Below are 6,033 nucleotides of genomic sequence, written 5' to 3'. Positions count from 1 at the left end.
GACTCCTCTGTGTGATGACACGTTTGTGGTATTCACATGCACCACTTATACACGCAAGAAAAAACCCCAAGAAATAAAGTGTAACATCCAAGCTACATCTGACCTACTGATAGCTTCCTGTCACATTTGGCTCAGTTCAGTTCTTACAGAAACATGACAAAATATGAGAAGGATTTTTGTAATATGAGGTCAGACTCTGTCCAGAGAATTTCAGAGCTGAAGATGGCAAACAGTAATCTTATCTTTTTATTTTTCTTTATCCGGTCCCCTTCTTACCTCTGCTCCCATCTTCTCTTTTACTGAGGCTGCCACAACTGTCATCAAGGCTTTGGCATGCAAAGAGCTGACTGCCCATTCAGTCTGACAGAGGTGGGGACCATGGCCAGAGGAATGGCAAGGATATCAACAGCCAGATGATATTTCTGGCCTTCAGCATTTACAGGCAGGAGTTATTCTCATTTCTCCACTCTCTCATTTTTCTCGTGGATTATTGTCTTCACTTGAAAAATTAAGAGTTTAGGAGCTGTTACCCAAGCCTCAGGTGCTTGCTGCAGACAGGAGAAAGTTGCTCTTTTTTAGACAGGGTTTCAGCGGAGGAGTCGGGATCTTGGTTCAGTTCTCCCAAATCCCTGAGCAGTCTTTAGCCATTGAATCATCTTTCCATTCCATTCAACCTATATTGGCTCCTCCACATTTTGCTGTTTCAAGCTCTGTAAACTGTAGTTAGTAGGGCTTGATTATCACCACACTGTGGTGGTACCAGCATCATTCTCTGGGAATTGTAAATAACTGCACCAGAGTTTAAGCTCTCCTTAGCCATCTCTATAGTATACATGAAGAAATCCAACAGAGCTGAACAAAGTTTTACCTCAAAAGGTCATGTCAAAAACCTCCTCTGCCTTTACAGAACAGATGGACAGTTACAGCAGATAATTAGGCTGACTTTCCAAACATTTCAATAAAGAAAATGAAATCATTAAAACGTACTGATACAAAAATACATTTTGTCCCAATCATTAAAGGCTCTAGCCATCTTAAAAGGAAGATTTTTAATGGCTGAACTGTTGGACCAAGAGCCAGAACTCTGGACACCTTTGGGATTTTAGACTACCTTGTAATGTGTGTGATAATTAAGCAAAGAGTCTTACCTCTAAGTTCAACATGTTTGTTTAATCATTCTGATCAGAGAGGCTCAGTTAGCATTTTTAAATTCTTACACAGCTCTAAAAATGTTTACTTTCTACAGGAAAGTCTGCCCAGATGGTGTGACTGAAGATCATTCTAACTTAAAACATAAACAAACATGCTGTGAGCATCCTGAGCTTAGGTGCCAATAGACAGATATGCTTTTTACAGTAAAAAAAACCCTAACTATTGACTCTTATTTTTAAACTAACCCTTCACATTCCTTCAATTCATGGTCCATTACATCTGTGCAAACTTTTAAATGTTACCAGGTCTTTATATACTTTCTGTAGTTGAAATTAGGAATGAAGTTGTAAGGAGATAATAAATTATATCCCCTTTCTAGTTGAAGTTACAGCTTGTTCTGTAGACTTGTTGTAAGATCTTTAAATGCTGGAGATACTGCAGTGCCTATTCACTTTTTCTACTAAATGCAAAGACTTCCAATTTTGAATCTCTCTCCATTACTAAAAAATGTTCCAAATATGGCAATGAAAAACAACAGAAAATCAGAAACTAAATTTGCAAAGAGGAGTTGGATTTGCAAAACCAGTATTTTGATCTCATTTTGATGTGACAAGTTTTGTAAGACTTGTTATTTATCACATAAATTTTAGACACAAATGCAGTTTTTTTATTCAGTCTGTATAAGTGAGTAAATGTGGAACTTGGCAGATCCTAGAGATTCATGTCCAAGCAAGGTCAAATTCCCAACTTCTTGTTATTGCTCAAATGTTCTTCATTATGGAAAAAATAACTTAAACACGGAAATGCAGTAGTGTAAGCAAAGTGGAGACTTTGGAAAGTCTGTGACGAAGATCTCCTGTCATATTGCACTTACCTTTATGAGTCAGTGTGAGATGGGCTGTTTCAAGATTTTCCTTCTGTTATTTGTTAGGATTCCTTACATAATGTGTAATTCACAAATTACATGTTGTTTTCAAGTCTTTGCCAAAATTAAAATTTTACAAGATGTTAAAAAAAACAAACCAGCATTAAATCTTGAGCCATTTAGAGTTTTCTCCATTGTGATGGTGTTAACTGGAGCATGGTTTGTTTATCAGTTTTAGCACTGTTTGCATAACTATCTTACTATGCTTTAATGAATAAAAATTTGGAATAAAAGTATTTTTCACGACAGGGAAGTTCATAATAAGGTATTACCATTCAGCCTCCCCTGCATTTTCATTTTAACTTACTTATCAAACAGAAATGGACACAGTTGAATAAGAATTGAGATATATGGTGCCTGTGTTGGTTAAGTAGCCAATGAGAAGAATATTTTCCTATAAGTAAATAGCATTCCAGTCCCTTGATAATTTTTCATTTTTTGTTGTTGTTTTTTTTTTTTTTTAATTGAAAACCTACATTGTTTACATGGCTATGCTTGAGACAGATTTGCATGTAAAGTCTGAGATGCCAGATACTATCTTTTTAAAACATTGCTCTAATCAGTGGACAACCAGAATTAAAAAGATAAAAATAATTTATAAACCACCATTCTCAGGCTACTTGGTCCCAGAAAACAATCAGAAAAATAGGAAGCTTATTTGGGTACAAGCCTGAGAAAATACAGCAGTCATCATGAATGTTACTGAGAAATAATATTCACAGAGATTCATGCCCTGGACACCTGTGGTGGGGTACAAAAAGCAGTGCTTTCAAAAAGAGTGGTAGTTAGTGGGGTTTAGCAGTGTTCATGTTTCATTCCCACCCTTCTGGGCTGCTTCACCCCCAGCTCCTTGGCACGGCTCCCCTCATGTCAAGCAGGGAAAGGAGCTCCCAACAGAACACAAACCTGACTCTGATTTCTCCCTGTGTGCATTGGTACAGAGAAGGCAATTCAGAGCTGTTAATTAAGTTCTTATTTTTACAGACATTCACACAATGGAACTTTTAATTGCCAAGGACAATTTGAGAGCTTTAATTAGCGGTCAGAGGATGACAAGAGCCACTACACATGGCTTGTATTATTTCACAATGAGAATGAAATATTTCATGTCTTGAAAATTACTTCAGCTGACGTTTGGGAAAGTTTAAAAAAAAAAAAATCCTGGGGCTTTCTTCCAAAATGTAACATCATACACATGGTGTATGGCCAGCAAAACACTCAGGACAGCCCTCAGTCACTCAGTTGTCCTCAGGATGCATCTTTGAATTCTCTCAGTAACCTCTGTACTGCTGTTTATCAACTGTTTGTGAATTTGAAACTTTGCCTGGATTGCCAGGTAGGACAAAGAGTGCATTTGCCTATCTTTTTAAATATATTATCTTTATTTAAATAATTTCTATATCTTATCTTAAAAATAATCTTTTGTGCTCTCAGTTCTGGTCTGTGCAGTCTAGTAAGACTCTCTCTTTCTTTTTCACCACAAAAGTTATTCTGAAGATTAGTATTAGTTTATGTGTAAAGCCATGATCCATTTTACCTAATTGCTCTAAATGGCTAATAGGTATTAATAGTAAAAAGGGTGATAGATGCACTGTGCATGGAAATTCATTAGAAATCATTTCAAAATAAGAAAAATATGTCATTATTTGTATAAAAGATGACTGGAATATGTTAAGGACAGAAACTGAAAACCATTCATGGGATTAATTTTCCATTAGCACTAAGTACTTCAAAATACTTACAGAAATTACGGAAAATAAAGTACATTTTCTGTCAAGAGAACATTAGGAACTCTAAATTAATAAAAAGCTTGAGGCTTGTGTAGTGCTTAGACACTGATTAGTAGACTCTGAAGAAATTTTTGCAATGAAAAACTCTACAGAATCCTCAGGTACTATTGCTAGCTGAACAAGAATTTGCGTTTAGCTGTGAATCAAATCTAAGTTGCAATGAAAAATAAAACTTCCAGGTGTTTTTAGCTGAGCCCATCATGAAGGAATTTGTGGCTCCAGCTGAGAGATCGTGTCTGAAGTGTGCAGAGTGGCTGGCATAAGCTGATAGCAAGAAGTCCTCAGGAAAAGGGCAAGCAAGGACAATAAGCATTTCTTTTTATTCTATATTTAGTAAAATAAATAATTCTGTTCAGCTTTAACTGTTATCTTTCTACTACATTATTTTTGAAATATAAAGTTAGGGATTTTCTGCTACTGCTCTCTCATGCCTTCACCAGCCTCCTGCTATAGCAGCATTAGATTTCTGCTGTCTCTCATGATAATTAGCCATTTATTTGCTATGTGTGTTTTACCTGTAGTTTTAGATCCTCTCAAGTTATCTTTGTTTGTGTGATAGGTCTGTGACCTAGGTAAATTCAGACTGTTGTGAGGGAAATCCAGGGAGCTGTGCTCACTTGAGTTGTAGCTCAGTTCCCCATCAAGCCTGCCAGCCTGAGTGAATTCATGAATTCAGACACAAGTTTTCTGCTCACCTAATTCTGCAGCAAAGAAGAATGTTCTGTGCATTACTACCAGATAGCCTGATGTGGAATATTAATACTTAACTTTTTCCTAGAGGCATCCCAAAATAAGTACTGCAAGGTGCTTGTATACAGAAATCACTGAGGCTGTACATGTGTGTAAAAAATGTGAAGGATGGTCCTGAATTCTCTCTTCAGAAATTCCATCAGTAGGTGTTTACTAGGTGTAAAATACAGAAGCTGAAAGGGCAATGTTAAATAGCTACAACAGAAAGTCAACATTTAGAATGACTGATTGCAAAATATTCTTTTTTTTTCAAATATAATCTTTTCTGTGATTGACATGCTCCACTTGCATATGAGATACTGAAATGTCAGATGGCAGAACAGGCTCAACAATAACTTGACTACCACCATAATGTTCTGAGACCAAATGCCTGTAAAAGCCAGGATCCAGGCACTGTCATCAAGCATGGCAGCACCAGAGGAATGAAGCAGGGGGCAGCTCTGGGAGTGGATCTCTGACAGAAAGTTCAGCGGATTTTCATGGGAGGATGAGGTTTACCCTTGTTCTTACTCCTGCACAATCTCACATGCAGCTACCAGAAAAAAATAAAGGTATTGTCAATGCTATGATGAACTAAACATTTTGGAGCCTGGGACAGCCAAACTCGAAATTTTTGAGCTGGAGAAGAGGGCTGTAAATTTAGAGTTGCAGAGGTCTTTCCTCCAGGCATGATTTTTAGTGTAATATTTTGGAGAAGTCTGTGGTTTTTTATTCCAAGCACTGACATTTGAAGGCAATAAGCTGTCTAATCTAACAGCAATTTTGAACCCAAAGTTCAGGGTGGGAGGAACTGAGAAGGAGCAAAAGAATGCGAAGTTCAGGCAGCAAGGGGGCACATACAGGGAATGAGCAGCTTTCCCAGTTCAGGGAAACAGGCATGATCCTGCTTCAGCAAGATAAGAGAATATAATAATATATTAATGTATCTATAAAATAGTATATACCACAGTAACATAGTAACATAACATGGTAAATAAGAGTAAGGGAAAGGGCAGGGAAGGATGCAAAGCTGGCTTTGTGTCGCCAGCATGACCTCCACTACTCTCAAGGAGATGGAATTCTCCCATATCTGTGTCTGTCATCAGTCTGGAGGAGATGTACAGAAATATTTACACTAATTTGTCACTTTCCTTCCTCTGTGCCACTTCAAACAATAGAAGCAAGGACAGGAAACTTCATGGGATGTAGAGGAAATTCTATCCTTGCTAATACTGGGAACATTCCCACAGCTGCACATATCAAGTATGGATTGATCTAGCCTGTAATAATCAGTAAGGACTAATAAAGAATTTGCAGCAGTTAAATGTTTGTTACACCACTCATGGGAGGCAACTTTTGCTCTTTTATGCTTCTTTTTTGCAGTTATTTTCTGTCATTTTGAAGACATCTCCCGTTCACTTCGGAATTTTTTAAAAA

The sequence above is a fragment of the Fringilla coelebs genome (genome assembly GCF_963513975.1).
Source record: "Fringilla coelebs genome assembly, chromosome: 6".
Taxonomy (NCBI): Eukaryota; Metazoa; Chordata; class Aves; order Passeriformes; family Fringillidae; genus Fringilla; species Fringilla coelebs.
Note: the sequence above shows the minus strand (reverse complement) of the source record.